This window comes from Crinia signifera, chromosome 8 (genome assembly GCF_055691185.1).
Source record: "Crinia signifera chromosome 8, ASM5569118v1, whole genome shotgun sequence".
NCBI classification, from domain to species: domain Eukaryota; kingdom Metazoa; phylum Chordata; class Amphibia; order Anura; family Myobatrachidae; genus Crinia; species Crinia signifera.
The window spans coordinates 14,376,246-14,396,081 of NC_139224.1; the positions used below are offsets into that span (position 1 = coordinate 14,376,246).

Sequence of the window (19,836 nt, forward strand, 5' to 3'; positions counted from 1 at the left end):
GCCTCTCAGTGCTCCGCATACAGTACATAAGGGACACATATACGGCCTCTCAGTGCTCCGCATACAGTACATAAGGGACACATATACGGCCTCTCAGTGCTCCGCATACAGTACATAAGGGACACATATACGGCCCCTCAGTGCTCCGCATACAGTACATAAGGGACACATATACGTCCTCTCAGTGCTCTGCATACAGTATATAAGGGACACATATACGGCCTCTTAGTGCTCCGCATACAGTATATAAGGGACACATATACAGCCCCTCAGTGTTCCGCATACAGTATATAAGGGACACATATACGGCCCCTCAGTGCTCCGCATACAGTACATAAGGGACGCATATACGGCCTCTCAGTGCTCCGCATACAGTATATAAGGGACGCATATACGGCCTCTCAGTGCTCCGCATACAGTACATAAGGGACATATATACGGCCCCTCAGTGCTCCGCATACAGTACATAAGGGACACATATACGTCCTCTCAGTGCTCTGCATACAGTACATAAGGGACGCATATACGGCCTCTCAGTGCTCCGCATACAGTATATAAGGGACACATATACGGCCTCTCAGTGCTCCGCATACAGTACATAAGGGACACATATACGGCCTCTCAGTGCTCCACATACAGTACATAAGGGACACATATACGGCCCCTCAGTGCTCCGCATACAGTACATAAGGGACACATATACGTCCTCTCAGTGCTCTGCATACAGTACATAAGGGACGCATATACGGCCTCTCAGTGCTCCGCATACAGTATATAAGGGACACATATACGGCCTCTCAGTGCTCCGCATACAGTATATAAGGGACACATATACGGCCTCTCAGTGCTCCGCATACAGTACATAAGGGACACATATACGGCCTCTCAGTGCTCCGCATACAGTATATAAGGGACACATATACGGCCTCTCAGTGCTCTGCATACAGTACATAAGGGACACATATACGGCCTCTCAGTGCTCCGCATACAGTACATAAGGGACACATATACGGCCCCTCAGTGCTCCGCATACAGTACATAAGGGACACATATACGTCCTCTCAGTGCTCTGCATACAGTATATAAGGGACACATATACGGCCTCTTAGTGCTCCGCATACAGTATATAAGGGACACATATACAGCCCCTCAGTGTTCCGCATACAGTATATAAGGGACACATATACGGCCCCTCAGTGCTCCGCATACAGTACATAAGGGACGCATATACGGCCTCTCAGTGCTCCGCATACAGTATATAAGGGACGCATATACGGCCTCTCAGTGCTCCGCATACAGTACATAAGGGACACATATACGGCCCCTCAGTGTTCCGCATACAGTACATAAGTGACACATATACGGCCTCTCAGTGTTCCGCATACAGTACATAAGGGACACATATACGGCCCCTCAGTGTTCCGCATACAGTATATAAGGGACACATATACGGCCGCTCAGTGCTACGCATACAGTACATAAGGGACGCATATACGGCCCCTCAGTGCTCTGCATACAGTATATAAGGGACACATACATGGCCCCTCAGTGCTCTGCATACAGTACATAAGGGACACATATACGGCCTCTCAGCGCTCCGCATACAGTACATAAGGGACACATATACGGCCTCTCAGTGCTCCGCATACAGTACATAAGGGACACATATACGGCCTCTCAGTGCTCTGCATACAGTACATAAGGGACGCATATACGGCCCCTCAGTGCTCCGCATACAGTATATAAGGGACACATATACGGCCCCTCAGTGCTCTGCATACAGTACATAAGGGACGCATATACGGCCCCTCAGTGCTCCGCATACAGTACATAAGGGACACATATACGGCCCCTCAGTGCTCCGCATACAGTATATAAGGGACACATATACGGCCCCTCAGTGCTCTGCATACAGTACATAAGGGACACATATACGGCCCCTCAGTGCTCAGCATACAGTATATAAGGGACACATATACGGCCCCTCAGTGCTCTGCATACAGTACATAAGGGACACATATACGGCCCCTCAGTGCTCTGCATACAGTACATAAGGGACACATATACGGCCTCTCAGCGCTCCGCATACAGTACATAAGGGACACATATACGGCCTCTCAGTGCTCTGCATACAGTACATAAGGGACGCATATACAGCCCCTCAGCGCTCCGCATACAGTATATAAGGGACACATATACGGCCCCTCAGTGCTCTGCATACAGTACATAAGGGACACATATACGGCCCCTCAGTGCTCCGCATACAGTACATAAGGGACACATATACAGCCTCTCAGTGCTCCGCATATACAGTACATAAGGGACACATATACGGCCCCTCAGTGCTCTGCATACAGTACATAAGGGACACATATACGGCCCCTCAGTGCTCTGCATACAGTACATAAGGGACACATATACGGCCCCTCAGTGCTCTGCATACAGTATATAAGGGACACATATACGGCCTCTCAGTGCTCTGCATACAGTATATAAAGGACGCATATATGGCCTCTCAGTGCTCTGCATACAGTACATAAGGGACACATATACAGCCCCTCAGTGCTCTGCATACATTATATGGGACAGTTGGTAATGGCTCAGCACAATGTAAGCAGTGCTCGGAGCTTCCTGTCCTGGTGGTTACACAGAAGGCGGCTGTTTGCTTCACCAACTTCCTTCCCTTTTTACAACTGACAGTGAGCAGATTACCCAGCACTTCATCCCCAGCGACGCAGGCCTCAGCTCGGTAAGCCACTTTACTTCTGTATTGTCACCAATATTACGGGGGGTAATGGGGTGCAGGGGACAGACATCTAAAGGTGATGTTCTGGGGTCAGACCTGAGAAACCTCTGACTCTCCAGCTGCCTTGGAAGAACTACAAGTGCCAGCATGTCCTGCCAGCCTCTGGTCCAATTATACATTTCTCTTCCATCTATAACCATTTGTGCAAATTCTCATAGGCCCAGATGTATCAAGCTTCAAAAAGTGATAAACAGCCAGCCAATCAGCTCCTAACTGCCATGAAACAGCCTGGGTTTGAATAATGACAGGTAGGAGCTGATTGGGTGGCTGTTTTTCGCTCTTCACGTTGTCACATTTTGAAGCTTGATACATCAGACCCTAAGTCTTGAAAATGTGGGATAAACGTAGAAAGAGTTGAAGTAGCTCCTAACTGTACATTTTCAAACATGGGCAGTTAGGGGCTGATCGGCTGGTGCTTTTATCTCTACTTTATCACTTTTCAAGGCGTATTAAATCTCTGTACGTTGGGTGTGACACTGAGGACAAGGGCTGATCGTGTCCGGTGTAAATGTTGGACAGTTTTTATATTTGCAATTGGGGTGTACAGCAGCCACGAGGAACTACAGCTCCCACCGTGTTCTGCCCACCTGGCAGGGTGATTCTGCTCAGAGGTGTAGTTTATCAGCTGGAGAATACACACAAGGGGTTACTGACACACAGGTGACGCACTGAGCGCGGGACTGCTGATGTGTGACAGGCATGAGCCGGGATCAGCGCATTAGGTGCTCATGTAAATTAGACAATGAAGAGGTAATTGGATCTGTGGGTAATTATGGTCATTATTCCCTCTAATATCTCCATTACATGGGTCATATGGTCAATTCAATGAAGGCGGACAGTCGGTGTTTTATACCCTACCACCTACTGCGGCGTGGTGGGAGAATATAATAGTGTACCGAGCGACGTGTAAGGTGATACGGCATACTTAGACCTAGTGACCGTGCCCATCTATACCGCCTGGCACACATTGCCCTTATCCCGTATTCTCCAGCCTTATCCATACTTGCCTACTTTTTAAAACTAGTTTCAGGGAGATTGTAGTTGGTAGTAGAATTTTGCACAGCACCCCACTGAGGTAGGGTGTCATGCTCCACCCGAAGGGCGTGTCTAGTTCCATATATGGAAAGATTTTGAAAAGAGATTGTGAACGTGGCACCTAGAACTGTGGGTGTGTACTGCTACATCTGAGAGGAATCTTGTAAAATGACTTATATCCAAATGTAGATGATCCCTAAAGCAGTTAGTAAGAGCTACTATACTTGGTAAAGTGCTTGGAAAAGGTTCTGATGATTCAATGTAAATGTATCTATCTCTCATTCTTTTTCCCCCAAAAACTGTAACAGTGTAATGTGGGTTAGGTGACATGAGGGAGATTGCTAGACTAATGAGGGTGAGGGGGAGATTGCTGCTATGTCAGGGAGTCTCCTGCAGAATGCGGGAGGGGAGGTAACTATGATGTAACAGTGTAATGTGGGCTAGGTGACATAAGGGAGATTGCTAGACTAATGAGGGAGAGAGGGAGATTGCTGCTATGTCAGGGAGTCTCCTGCAGAATCCAGGAGGGGAGGTAACTATGATGTAACAGTGTAATGTGGGCTAGGTGATATGAGGGAGATTGCTAGACTAATGAGGGAGAGAGGGAGATTGCTGCTATGTCAGGGAGTCTCCTGCAGAATGCAGGAGGGGAGGTAACTATGATGTAACAGTGTAATGTGGGCTAGGTGACATGAGGGAGATTGCTAGACTAATGAGGGAGAGAGGGAGATTGCTGCTATGTCAGGGAGTCTCCTGCAGAATGCAGGAGGGGAGGTAACTATGATGTAACAGTGTAATGTGGGCTAGGTGACATGAGGGAGATTGCTAGACTAATGAGGGAGAGAGGGAGATTGCTGCTATGTCAGGGAGTCTTCTGCAGAATGCAGGAGGGGAGGAAACTATGATGTAACAGTGTAATGTAGGCTAGGTGACATGAGGGAGATTGCTAGACTAATAAGGGAGAGAGGGAGATTTCTGCTATGTCAGGGAGTCTCCTGCAGAATGCAGGAGGGGAGGTAACTATGATGTAACAGTGTAATGTGGGCTAGGTGACATGAGGGAGATTGCTAGACTAATGAGGGAGAGAGGGAGATTGCTGCTATGTCAGGGAGTCTTCTGCAGAATGCAGGAGGGGAGGAAACTATGATGTAACAGTGAAATGTGGGCTAGGTGACATGAGGGAGATTGCTAGACTAATGAGGGAGAGAGGGAGATTACTGCTATGTCAGGGAGTCTCCTGCAGAATGCAGGAGGGGAGGTAACTATGATATAACTGTGTAATGTGGGCTAGGTGACATGAGGGAGATTGCTAGACTAATGAGGGAGAGAGGGAGATTGCTGCTATGTCAGGGAGTCTCCTGCAGAATGCAGGAGGGGAGGAAACTATGATGTAACAGTGTAATGTGGGCTAGGTGACATGAGGGAGATTGCTAGACTAATGAGGGAGAGAGGGAGATTTCTGCTATGTCAGGGAGTCTCCTGCAGAATGCAGGAGGGGAGGTAACTATGATATAACTGTGTAATGTGGGCTAGGTGACATGAGGGAGATTGCTAGACTAATGAGGGAGAGAGGGAGATTGCTGCTATGTCAGGGAGTCTTCTGCAGAATGCAGGAGGGGAGGAAACTATGATGTAACAGTGAAATGTGGGCTAGGTGACATGAGGGAGATTGCTAGACTAATGAGGGAGAGAGGGAGATTACTGCTATGTCAGGGAGTCTCCTGCAGAATGCAGGAGGGGAGGTAACTATGATATAACTGTGTAATGTGGGCTAGGTGACATGAGGGAGATTGCTAGACTAATGAGGGAGAGAGGGAGATTGCTGCTATGTCAGGGAGTCTCCTGCAGAATGCAGGAGGGGAGGAAACTATGATGTAACAGTGAAATGTGGGCTAGGTGACATGAGGGAGATTGCTAGACTAATGAGGGAGAGAGGGAGATTACTGCTATGTCAGGGAGTCTCCTGCAGAATGCAGGAGGGGAGGTAACTATGATATAACTGTGTAATGTGGGCTAGGTGACATGAGGGAGATTGCTAGACTAATGAGGGAGAGAGGGAGATTGCTGCTATGTCAGGGAGTCTCCTGCAGAATGCAGGAGGGGAGGAAACTATGATGTAACAGTGTAATGTGGGCTAGGTGACATGAGGGAGATTGCTAGACTAATGAGGGAGAGAGGGAGATTTCTGCTATGTCAGGGAGTCTCCTGCAGAATGCAGGAGGGGAGGTAACTATGATATAACTGTGTAATGTGGGCTAGGTGACATGAGGGAGATTGCTAGACTAATGAGGGAGAGAGGGAGATTGCTGCTATGTCAGGGAGTCTCCTGCAGAATGCAGGAGGGGAGGTAACTGTGATGTAACAGTGTAATGTGGGCTAGGTGACATGAGGGAGATTGCTAGACTAATGAGGGAGAGAGGGAGATTTCTGCTATGTCAGGGAGTCTCCTGCAGAATGCAGGAGGGGAGGTAACTATGATATAACTGTGTAATGTGGGCTAGGTGACATGAGGGAGATTGCTAGACTAATGAGGGAGAGAGGGAGATTGCTGCTATGTCAGGGAGTCTCCTGCAGAATGCAGGAGGGGAGGAAACTATGATGTAACAGTGTAATGTGGGCTAGGTGACATGAGGGAGATTGCTAGACTAATGAGGGAGAGAGGGAGATTTCTGCTATGTCAGGGAGTCTCCTGCAGAATGCAGGAGGGGAGGTAACTATGATATAACTGTGTAATGTGGGCTAGGTGACATGAGGGAGATTGCTAGACTAATGAGGGAGAGAGGGAGATTGCTGCTATGTCAGGGAGTCTCCTGCAGAATGCAGGAGGGGAGGTAACTGTGATGTAACAGTGTAATGTGGGCTAGGTGACATGAGGGAGATTGCTAGACTAATGAGGGAGAGAGGGAGATTTCTGCTATGTCAGGGAGTCTCCTGCAGAATGCGGGAGGGGAGGTAACTATGATGTAACTGTGTAATGTGGGCTAGGTGACATGAGGGAGATTGCTAGACTAATGAGGGAGAGAGGGAGATTGCTGCTATGTCAGGGAGTCTCCTGCAGAATGCAGGAGGTGTGGCAACTATGGCCTTATCCCCCACTAAACACAGATAGACGACCACTATTTTTACATTTCATTTAGATGCTTGTCCTGCAATTCTAAGACGTAGGGTTCTTCCCATAGGGCATGTATATGCGGGTGTTCCAGCACAACGCTAGTATTGGTGCAGAGCATAGGGCGTGTATATGCGGGTGTTCCAGCACAACGCTAGTGTTGGTGCAGAGCATAGGGCGTGTATATGCGGGTGTTCCAGCACAACGCTAGTATTGGTGCAGAGCATAGGGCGTGTATATGCGGGTGTTCCAGCACAACGCTAGTGTTGGTGCAGAGCATAGGGCGTGTATATGCGGGTGTTCCAGCACAACGCTAGTATTGGTGCAGAGCATAGGGCGTGTATATGTGGGTGTTCCAGCACAACGCTAGTGTTGGTGCAGAGCATAGGGCGTGTATATGTGGGTGTTCCAGCACAACGCTAGTATTGGTGCAGAGCATAGGGCGTGTATATGCGGGTGTTCCAGCACAACGCTACTGTTGGTGCAGAGCATAGGGCGTGTATATGCGGGTGTTCCAGCACAACGCTAGTGTTGGTGCAGAGCATAGGGCGTGTATATGCGGGTGTTCCAGCACAACGCTACTATTGGTGCAGAGCATAGGGCGTGTATATGCGGGTGTTCCAGCACAACGCTAGTATTGGTGCAGAGCATAGGGCGTGTATATGCGGGTGTTCCAGCACAACGCTAGTGTTGGTGCAGAGCATAGGGCGTGTATATGCGGGTGTTCCAGCACAACGCTAGTATTGGTGCAGAGCATAGGGCGTGTATATGTGGGTGTTCCAGCACAACGCTAGTGTTGGTGCAGAGCATAGGGCGTGTATATGTGGGTGTTCCAGCACAACGCTAGTATTGGTGCAGAGCATAGGGCGTGTATATGCGGGTGTTCCAGCACAACGCTAGTGTTGGTGCAGAGCATAGGGCGTGTATATGCGGGTGTTCCAGCACAACGCTACTATTGGTGCAGAGCATAGGGCGTGTATATGCGGGTGTTCCAGCACAACGCTAGTGTTGGTGCAGAGCATAGGGCGTGTATATGCGGGTGTTCCAGCACAACGCTAGTGTTGGTGCAGAGCATAGGGCGTGTATATGCGGGTGTTCCAGCACAACGCTAGTATTGGTGCAGAGCATAGGGCGTGTATATGCGGGTGTTCCAGCACAACGCTAGTGTTGGTGCAGAGCATAGGGCGTGTATATGCGGGTGTTCCAGCACAACGCTAGTATTGGTGCAGAGCATAGGGCGTGTATATGTGGGTGTTCCAGCACAACGCTAGTGTTGGTGCAGAGCATAGGGCGTGTATATGTGGGTGTTCCAGCACAACGCTAGTATTGGTGCAGAGCATAGGGCGTGTATATGCGGGTGTTCCAGCACAACGCTACTATTGGTGCAGAGCATAGGGCGTGTATATGCGGGTGTTCCAGCACAACGCTAGTGTTGGTGCAGAGCATAGGGCGTGTATATGCGGGTGTTCCAGCACAACGCTACTATTGGTGCAGAGCATAGGGCGTGTATATGCGGGTGTTCCAGCACAACGCTAGTATTGGTGCAGAGCATAGGGCGTGTATATGCGGGTGTTCCAGCACAACGCTAGTATTGGTGCAGAGCATAGGGCGTGTATATGCGGGTGTTCCAGCACAACGCTAGTGTTGGTGCAGAGCATAGGGCGTGTATATGCGGGTGTTCCAGCACAACGCTAGTATTGGTGCAGAGCATAGGGCGTGTATATGTGGGTGTTCCAGCACAACGCTAGTGTTGGTGCAGAGCATAGGGCGTGTATATGTGGGTGTTCCAGCACAACGCTAGTATTGGTGCAGAGCATAGGGCGTGTATATGCGGGTGTTCCAGCACAACGCTAGTATTGGTGCAGAGCATAGGGCGTGTATATGCGGGTGTTCCAGCACAACGCTAGTGTTGGTGCAGAGCATAGGGCGTGTATATGCGGGTGTTCCAGCACAACGCTACTATTGGTGCAGAGCATAGGGCGTGTATATGCGGGTGTTCCAGCACAACGCTAGTGTTGGTGCAGAGCATAGGGCGTGTATATGCGGGTGTTCCAGCACAACGCTAGTATTGGTGCAGAGCATAGGGCGTGTATATGCGGGTGTTCCAGCACAACGCTAGTATTGGTGCAGAGCATAGGGCGTGTATATGCGGGTGTTCCAGCACAACGCTACTATTGGTGCAGAGCATAGGGCGTGTATATGCGGGTGTTCCAGCACAACGCTAGTATTGGTGCAGAGCATAGGGCGTGTATATGCGGGTGTTCCAGCACAACGCTAGTATTGGTGCAGAGCATAGGGCGTGTATATTGCGGTGTTCCAGCACAACGCTAGTATTGGTGCAGAGCATAGGGCGTGTATATGCGGGTGTTCCAGCACAACGCTACTATTGGTGCAGAGCATAGGGCGTGTATATGCGGGTGTTCCAGCACAACGCTAGTGTTGGTGCAGAGCATAGGGCGTGTATATGCGGGTGTTCCAGCACAACGCTAGTATTGGTGCAGAGCATAGGGCGTGTATATGCGGGTGTTCCAGCACAACGCTACTATTGGTGCAGAGCATAGGGCGTGTATATGCGGGTGTTCCAGCACAACGCTAGTATTGGTGCAGAGCATAGGGCGTGTATATGCGGGTGTTCCAGCACAACGCTAGTATTGGTGCAGAGCATAGGGCGTGTATATGCGGGTGTTCCAGCACAACGCTAGTGTTGGTGCAGAGCATAGGGCGTGTATATGCGGGTGTTCCAGCACAACGCTAGTATTGGTGCAGAGCATAGGGCGTGTATATGTGGGTGTTCCAGCACAACGCTAGTGTTGGTGCAGAGCATAGGGCGTGTATATGTGGGTGTTCCAGCACAACGCTAGTATTGGTGCAGAGCATAGGGCGTGTATATGCGGGTGTTCCAGCACAACGCTAGTATTGGTGCAGAGCATAGGGCGTGTATATGCGGGTGTTCCAGCACAACGCTAGTGTTGGTGCAGAGCATAGGGCGTGTATATGCGGGTGTTCCAGCACAACGCTAGTGTTGGTGCAGAGCATAGGGCGTGTATATGCGGGTGTTCCAGCACAACGCTAGTGTTGGTGCAGAGCATAGGGCGTGTATATGCGGGTGTTCCAGCACAACGCTACTATTGGTGCAGAGCATAGGGCGTGTATATGCGGGTGTTCCAGCACAACGCTAGTATTGGTGCAGAGCATAGGGCGTGTATATGCGGGTGTTCCCGCACAACGCTAGTGTTGGTGCAGAGCATAGGGCGTGTATATGCGGGTGTTCCAGCACAACGCTAGTATTGGTGCAGAGCATAGGGCGTGTACATGCGGGTGTTCCAGCACAACGCTAGTATTGGTGCAGAGCATAGGGCGTGTATATGCGGGTGTTCCAGCACAACGCTAGTATTGGTGCAGAGCATAGGGCGTGTATATGTGGGTGTTCCAGCACAACGCTAGTATTGGTGCAGAGCATAGGGCGTGTATATGCGGGTGTTCCAGCACAACGCTAGTATTGGTGCAGAGCATAGGGCGTGTATATGTGGGTGTTCCAGCACAACGCTAGTATTGGTGCAGAGCATAGGGCGTGTATATGCGGGTGTTCTGGCACAACGCTAGTATTGGTGCAGAGCATAGGGCGTGTATATGCGGGTGTTCCAGCACAACGCTAGTATTGATGCAGAGCATAGGGCGTGTATATGCGGGTGTTCCAGCACAACGCTAGTATTGGTGCAGAGCATAGGGCAGGTATATGCGGGTGTTCCAGCACAATGCTAGTATTGGTGCAGAGCATAGGGCGTGTATATGCGGGTGTTCCAGCACAACGCTAGTGTTGGTGCAGAGCATTGGGCGTGTATATGCGGGTGTTCCAGCACAATGCTAGTATTGGTGCAGAGCATAGGGCGTGTATTTGTGGGTGTTCCAGCACAATGCTAGTATTGATGCAGAGCATAGGGCGTGTATATGCGGGTGTTCCAGCACAACGCTAGTATTGGTGCAGAGCATAGGGCGTGTATTTGTGGGTGTTCCAGCACAACGCTAGTATTGGTGCAGAGCATAGGGCGTGTATATGCGGGTGTTCCAGCACAACGCTAGTATTGGTGCAGAGCATAGGGCGTGTATATGCGGGTGTTCCAGCACAACGCTAGTATTGGTGCAGAGCATAGGGCGTGTATATGCGGATGTTCCAGCACAACGCTAGTATTGGTGCAGAGCATAGGGCGTGTATATGTGGGTGTTCCAGCACAACGCTAGTATTGGTGCAGAGCATAGGGCGTGTATATGCGGATGTTCCAGCACAACGCTAGTATTGGTGCAGAGCATAGGGCGTGTATATGTGGGTGTTCCAGCACAACGCTAGTATTGGTGCAGAGCATAGGGCGTGTATATGCGGGTGTTCCAGCACAACGCTACTATTGGTGCAGAGCATAGGGCGTGTATATGCGGGTGTTCCAGCACAACGCTAGTATTGGTGCAGAGCATAGGGCGTGTATATGCGGATGTTCCAGCACAACGCTAGTATTGGTGCAGAGCATAGGGCGTGTATATGCGGATGTTCCAGCACAACGCTAGTATTGGTGCAGAGCATAGGGCGTGTATATGCGGGTGTTCCAGCACAACGCTAGTGTTGGTGCAGAGCATAGGGCGTGTATATGTGGGTGTTCCAGCACAACGCCAGTATTGGTGCAGAGCATAGGGCGTGTATATGCGGGTGTTCCAGCACAACGCTAGTATTGGTGCAGAGCATAGGGCGTGTATATGCGGGTGTTCCAGCACAACGCTAGTAGTGTTGGTGCAGAGCATAGGGCGTGTATATGTGGGTGTTCCAGCACAACGCTAGTGTTGGTGCAGAGCATAGGGCGTGTATATGCGGGTGTTCCAGCACAACGCTAGTATTGGTGCAGAGCATAGGGCGTGTATATGCGGGTGTTCCAGCACAACGCTAGTATTGGTGCAGAGCATAGGGCGTGTATATGCGGGTGTTCCAGCACAACGCTAGTGTTGGTGCAGAGCATAGGGCGTGTATATGCGGGTGTTCCAGCACAACGCTAGTATTGGTGCAGAGCATAGGGCGTGTATATGTGGGTGTTCCAGCACAACGCTAGTATTGGTGCAGAGCATAGGGCGTGTATATGCGGGTGTTCCAGCACAACGCTAGTGTTGGTGCAGAGCATAGGGCGTGTATATGCGGGTGTTCCAGCACAATGCTAGTATTGGTGCAGAGCATAGGGCATGTATATGCGGGTGTTCCAGCACAACGCTAGTATTGGTGCAGAGCATGGGGCGTGTATATGCGGGTGTTCCAGCACAACGCTAGTATTGGTGCAGAGCATAGGGCGTGTATATGCGGGTGTTTCAGCACAACGCTAGTATTGATGCAGAGCATAGGGCGTGTATATGTGGGTGTTCCAGCACAACGCTAGTATTGGTGCAGAGCATAGGGCGTGTATATGCGGGTGTTCCAGCACAACGCTAGTATTGGTGCAGAGCATAGGGCGTGTATATGTGGGTGTTCCAGCACAACGCTAGTATTGGTGCAGAGCATAGGGCGTGTATATGCGGGTGTTCCAGCACAACGCTAGTATTGGTGCAGAGCATAGGGCGTGTATATGTGGGTGTTCCAGCACAACGCTAGTATTGGTGCAGAGCATAGGGCGTGTATATGTGGGTGTTCCAGCACAACGCTAGTATTGGTGCAGAGCATAGGGCGTGTATATGCGGGTGTTCCAGCACAACGCTAGTATTGGTGCAGAGCATAGGGCGTGTATATGTGGGTGTTCCAGCACAACGCTAGTATTGGTGCAGAGCATAGGGCGTGTATATGCGGGTGTTCCAGCACAACGCTAGTGTTGGTGCAGAGCATAGGGCGTGTATATGCGGGTGTTCCAGCACAACGCTAGTATTGGTGCAGAGCATAGGGCGTGTATATGTGGGTGTTCCAGCACAACACTACTATTGGTGCAGAGCATAGGGCGTGTATATGCGGGTGTTCCAGCACAACGCTAGTATTGGTGCAGAGCATAGGGCGTGTATATGCGGGTGTTCCAGCACAACGCTAGTATTGGTGCAGAGCATAGGGCGTGTATATGCGGGTGTTCCAGCACAACGCTAGTATTGGTGCAGAACATAGTGCCACATTTTCGCAACACTGCAGCTCCCGGCGCTGTGCAAAGTAAAAGCTGCAGAGCAATTTGTGTGTCCCTGCGGAACATGGGGATTATTCGGGTTGATTCGCTCAGATGCGAATTTGCACCCTTGCGCCACCCATTCGCAAGGGCCACTCACTCGCAGGGCAGGGGGGACCTCCCACAGTTTTCGATGAGCACATTTAGGGGGAAGTGGGCGGTATGTTACACTGTAGGACAGGTGACATCTGCTGACTCCAGGCTTTGTGACACGAGGTCCAGAGCCCCATAGACATGGTAATAAGATAACTGCACAGATCCGTTGTTAGGGCCTGATTCAAGTCATGTCTCCTGCAAGTTCCCAGGGACCCACGTTTTTGTTTGGACAGCACCGGCACCTTCAGAGGAGTGGGCAGATGATCTCCCACATCACTTACAGCTGGATAAACCATGCAAGGGGGCTTATACAGTTATGTGTGCATGAAGGGACACAAGCTAGGGCACGCTCTTCCCACACCTAACTCTGCACGTTACATCTGCCTCCCTGCAGTGCAGCATGGTGTTACCCAGGTGCCCAGTTATTGGCTGCTTCTGCATGTAGCCAACACATGCTGGGCAGCTATATTCTCACACTGCAATGTAGCTCGGAGCTAGGGCCACCTCTCCCACACCTAACTCTGTGCATATGTTACATCTGCCCCCTGCAGCGCAGCTTGGTGTTACCCAGATGCTCAGTTACTGGCTGTTTCTGCATGTAGCCTACACATACTGGACAGCTTTATTCTCACACTGCAATGTAGCTCTGAGCTAGGAAAACCCCCTCTCACACCTAACTCTGCACATGTTACATCTGCCCCCTGCACTGCAGCATGGTGTTACCCAGGTGCCCAGTTACTGGCTGCTTCTGCATGTAGCCCACACATACTGGGCAGCTTTATTCTCACACTGCAATGTAGCCCTGAGCTGGGACACCCCCTTCCCACATCTCCCTGCACGTTACGTCTGCCCCCCTGCAGTGCAGCATAGTGTTACCCAGGTGCTCAGTTACTGGCTGCTTCTGCATTAGCCCACACGTGCTGGGCAGCTTTATTCTCACACTGTAATATAGCATTGATGGTTGCAATCAGTGATCGATGGTAGTATGTGATGTATGACCATCAATGGTTTTAACTATCAATGGCCATCCCTTTAATTTGACTGACTGGCCCATGGGCCAATCAGAACCTGTGGAAGGGGCTTGATGGGTGTCAGGGTAGAGCTATACTCAGTGTCCCGGCCCCCTGACACTGGAGGTCCCTACTCTCATGGTAACCGTACCCCATACCTCCCAACTTTTCACCTGAACAAATAGGGACACTCGCGCGGCGAAAGGGGGCGGGGCGTATGCAAATCGTGACAGTTGGGAGGTATGGTACCCCTTGGTGTGCTGGGGAAAAACATGTGTTTGTAGAACAACCCCCTCGCTTACAGCACCTGAGGGGCATCATTACTATTATGATTGAGGCAGATTTCAGTTTCTATTACATTGTCTGATTCCTGGGTGTGGTTCATTAGGTCGACACAATTAGGTCAACATGCAGGAAGGTTGACATTAGTCTAGATCAACATGGGTTGATCGACAGGGTCATTAGGTCAACAGGGTCATTAGGTTGACATGGGTTAGGTCGACAGTCAAAAGGTCGACATGGGGTTTTTTCACTGTCGACATGGACACAGGTTAAAGTGCACTGCTGCGCTCGCCATGCTTCAATCTCTGTGCCTCGCTGCGCTCGTCACACTATTTTATTCTCCGACCACACCCTAGTGGATGGTAGGGCATGAAATACTGCCTGTCGGCACATGTCGGCTCAAATAAATGGTGAAAAACCCCATGTTAACCTTTTGACTGTCGACCTAATGACCCTGTCTACCTAATGACCCTGTCTACCTAATGACCCTGTTGACCTAACCCATGTCGACCTAGACCGCCTTATACCTAGAATTCATCAAGTTAGTTCTACAAAATGAAGCCCCTAGGCCCATCCCCTTTGGGTGTGTACAGGTCGACCCTAAAAGGTCAACATGCACAGTGTCGACACTGCAAAAAGGTGGACCCTAGTAAGAGGTCGAGACTGAAAAGGTCGAGATCTGATAATGGCAGCATGATATTGCCATTTTTTTATTTCAATGTTGACACCTGTGTCGACCTTTTGACCATGTCCACCATATGCATGTTGACCATATTGACTGTCGACCTAGACATTGTCAGTTGGCCACACTGACAACGGCCCCTTCTGGGTGTCATGTGACAGCAGCAATGGCTGTCTGTTCCGTTTAGTCTGGACCCTTTGTGAATAGACCCTGCTGGTTATCGGTCCCTGGTGGCAGAAGTGGGGGGACTGTTCTGGGGCCAGGAGTCTGGCTAGCGGGTGTCTGCCCCACCCAATGGCCCCCGTATAAACCCCACCTGGGAAACCAAATGTTCCTGTAAGCAGAGAGGTACATCTTATTCCCAGGGACATTGATAGACTACCCCCCCCCCCCCCCCCCCTTAGTAACCATCTCTGTAGTGGCCAGAGCGTGGTGTCTATGTGCTGGGGATAATCACACCCATAGAGGCTTCTGCCAGAGTTTGTCTTCTGACTATAAGTCAGTAGGATGTGGTCAGTGGATGTTCAGGCCAGGCCGGGTAATCTCATCTAATCTCATATGTTCCAGATCTACTAATAGGATCAGCCTGGGCCATGTGCCAGGTCTCGTGGGATCTGAGCTAGCTCACGCGCCAGCTAACCTCCACCACCCGTCTCCGTCTGACGCTCTGCCCCCCTCCATCTCTCTGGGTGGGATGCAGCAATGGTAACCTCCACCACCCGTCTCCGTCTGACGCTCTCCCCCTCCATCTCTCTGGGTGGGATGCAGCAATGGTAACCTCCACCACCCGTCTCCGTCTGACGCTCTCCCCCTCCGTCTCTCTGGGTGGGATGCAGCAATGGTAACCTCCACCACCCATCGCTGTCTGACGCTCTCCCCCCTCCGTCTCTCTGGGCGGGATGCAGCAATGGTAACCTCCACCACCCGTCGCTGTCTGACGCTCTCCCCCCTCCGTCTCTCTGGGCGGATGCAGCAATGGTAACCTCCACCACCCGTCGCTGTCTGACGCTCTCCCCCCTCCGTCTCTCTTGGTGGGATGCAGAAATGGTAACCCCCACCACCCGTCGCTGTCTGACGCTCTCCCCCCTCCATATCTCTGGGCAGGATGCAGCAATGGTAATCACCACCCGCCGCTGTCTGACGCTCTGCCCCCCTCCATCTCTCTGGGCGGGATGCAGCAATGGTAACCTCCACCACCCATCGCTCTCTGACGCTCTCCCCCCTCCGTCTCTCTGGGTGGGATGCATCAATGGTAATCTCCACCACCCACTGATGCCTGGCGCTCTCCCCCTTCCATCTCTCTGGGTGGGATGCAGCAATGGTAACCTCCACCACCCACCGCTGTCTGACGCTCTGCCCCCCTCTGTCTCTCTTGGCCGGATGCAGCAATGGTAACCTCCACCACCCATCGCTGTCTGACGCTCTCCTACCTTCGTCTCTCTGGGCGGGATGCAGCAATGGTAACCTCCACCACCCATCGCTGTCTGACGCTCTCCCCCCTCCGTCTCTCTGGGCGGGATGCAGCAATGGTAACCTCCACCACCCGTCGCTGTCTGACGCTCTCCCCCCTCCGTCTCTCTTGGTGGGATGCAGAAATGGAAACCCCCACCACCCGTCGCTGTCTGACGCTCTCCCCCCTCCATATCTCTGGGCAGGATGCAGCAATGGTAATCACCACCCGCCGCTGTCTGACGCTCTGCCCCCCTCCATCTCTCTGGGCGGGATGCAGCAATGGTAACCTCCACCACCCATCGCTCTCTGACGCTCTCCCCCCTCCGTCTCTCTGGGTGGGATGCATCAATGGTAATCTCCACCACCCACTGATGCCTGGCGCTCTCCCCCTTCCATCTCTCTGGGTGGGATGCAGCAATGGTAACCTCCACCACCCACCGCTGTCTGACGCTCTGCCCCCCTCTGTCTCTCTTGGCCGGATGCAGCAATGGTAACCTCCACCACCCATCGCTGTCTGACGCTCTCCTACCTTCGTCTCTCTGGGCGGGATGCAGCAATGGTAACCTCCACCACCCATCGCTGTCTGACGCTCTCCCCCCTCCGTCTCTCTGGGCGGATGCAGCAATGGTAACCTCCACCACCCGTCGATGTCTGAGGCTCTCCCCCCTCCGTCTCTCTGGGCGGATGCAGCAATGGTAACCTCCACCACCCGTCGCTGTCTGACGCTCTCCCCCCTCCGTCTCTCTTGGTGGGATGCAGAAATGGTACCCCCCACCACCCATCCCTGTCTGATGCTCTCCTACCTCCGTCTCTCTGGGCGGGATGCAGCAATGGTAACCTCCACCACCCGTTGCTGTCTGACGCTCTCCCCCCTCCATATCTCTGGGCAGGATGCAGCAATGGTAATCACCACCCGCCGCTGTCTGACGCTCTGCCCCCCTCCATCTCTCTGGGCGGGATGCAGCAATGGTAACCTCCACCACCCGTCGCTGTCTGACGCTCTCCCCCCTCCGTCTCTCTTGGTGGGATGCAGAAATGGTAAACCCCACCACCCATCCCTGTCTGATGCTCTCCTACCTCCGTCTCTCTGGGCGGGATGCAGCAATGGTAACCTCCACCACCCGTCGCTGTCTGACGCTCTCCCCCCTCCATATCTCTGGGCAGGATGCAGCAATGGTAATCACCACCCGCCGCTGTCTGACGCTCTGCCCCCCTCCATCTCTCTGGGCGGGATGCAGCAATGGTAACCTCCACCACCCATCGCTCTCTGACGCTCTCCCCCCTCCGTCTCTCTGGGCGGGATGCAGCAATGGTAACCTCCAACACCCATCGCTGTCTGACGCTCTCCCCCTCTGTCTCTCTGGGCAGGATGCAGCAATGGTAACCTCCACCACCCGTCGCTGTCTGACGCTCTCCCCCCTCTGTCTCTCTTGGTGGGATGCAGAAATGGTAACCTCCACCACCCGTCGCTGTCTGATGCTCTCCCCCTCCGTCTCTCTGGGCGGGATGCAGCAATGGTAACCTCCACCACCCATCGCTGTCTGACGCTCTCCCCCCTCCATCTCTCTGGACAGGATGCAGCAATGGTAACCACCACCCGCCGCTGTCTGACGCTCTGCCCCCTTCCATCTCTCTGGGCGGGATGCAGCAATGGTAACCTCCACCACCCACCGCTGTCTGACTCTCTGCCCCCCTCTGTCTCTCTGGGCGGGATGCAGCAATGGTAACCTCCACCACCCACCGCTGCCTGACGCTCTCCCCCTCCATCTCTCTGGGTGGAATGCAGCAATGGTAACCTCCACCACCCATCGCTGTCTGACGCTCTCCCCCCTCTGTCTCTCTGGGCAGGATGCAGCAATGGTAACCTCCACCACCCATCGCTGTCTGACGCTCTCCCCCCGCCGTCTCTCTGGGCGGGATGCAGCAATGGGAACCTCCACCACCCATCGCTGTCTGACGCTCTCCCCCCTCTGTCTCTCTGGGCGGGATGCAGCAATGGTAACCTCCATCACCCATCGCTGTCTGATGCTCTCCTACCTCCGTCTCTCTGGGCGGGATGCAGCAATGGTAACCTCCACCACTCATCGCTGTCTGACGCTCTGCCCCCTCCGTCTCTCTGGGCGGAATGCAGCAATGGTAACCTCCACCACTCATCCCTGTCTGATGCTCTCCTACCTCCGTGTCTCTAGGCGGGTTGCAGCAATGATAACCTCCACCACTCATCGCTGTCTGACGCTCTCCACAATCCTTCTCTCTGGGCGGGATGCAGCAATGGTAACCTCCACCACCCATCGCTGTCTGATGCTCTCCTACCTCCGTCTCTCTAGCCGGGATGCAGCAATGCTAACCTCCACCACCCACCTCTGTCTGATGCTCTCCCCCCTCTGTCTCTCTGGGCGGGATGCAGCAATGGTAACCTCCACCACCCATCGCTGTCTGACGCTCTCCCCCCTCCGTCTCTCTGGGCGGGATGCAGCAATGGTAACCTCCACCACCCATCGCTGTCTGATGCTCTCCCCCCTCCGTCTCTCTGGGCAGGATGCAGCAATGGTAACCTCCATCACTCATCGCTGTCTGATGCTCTCCTACCTCCGTCTCTCTGGGAGGGATGCAGCAATGGTAACCTCCACCACCCATCGCTGTCTGACGCTCTCCCCCCTCTGTCTCTCTGGGCAGGATGTAGCAATGGTAACCTCCACCATCCATCGCTGTCTGACGCTCTCCCCCCTCCGTCTCTCTGGGCGGGATGCAGCAATGGTAACCTCCATCACTCATCGCTGTCTGATGCTCTCCTACCTCCGTCTCTCTGGGCAGGATGTAGGAATGGTAACCTCCACCACCCATCGCTGTCTGACGCTCTCCCCCCTCTGTCTCTCTGGGTGGGATACAGCAATGGTAACCTCCACCACCCATCGCTGTCTGACGCTCTCCCCCCTCTGTCTCTCTGGGCGGGATGCAGCAATGGTAACCTCCACCACCCACCTCTGTCTGACGCTCTCCCCCCGCCGTCTCTCTGGGCGGGATGCAGCAATGGGAACCTCCACCACCCACCTCTGTCTGACGCTCTCCCCCCTCTGTCTCTCTGGGCGGGATGCAGCAATGGTAACCTCCACCACCCATCGCTGTCTGACGCTCTCCCCCCTCCGTCTCTCTGGGCGGGATGCAGCAATGGTAACCTCCACCACCCATCGCTG

General features: G+C 52.7%; 1 protein-coding gene across 1 annotated transcript in view; it reads left to right on the forward strand.

Moving 5' to 3' along the window:
* The first annotated feature begins 2,645 nt into the window (after positions 1-2,645).
* The window catches only part of ARHGDIB (Rho GDP dissociation inhibitor beta), a 29,915-nt gene continuing 12,724 nt past the window's right edge, over positions 2,646-19,836 (forward strand). The window contains exon 1 of the mRNA XM_083155784.1: positions 2,646-2,749. The gene's annotated coding sequence lies outside the window, so the exon portion shown is untranslated. The remainder of the gene's footprint in view (positions 2,750-19,836) is intronic.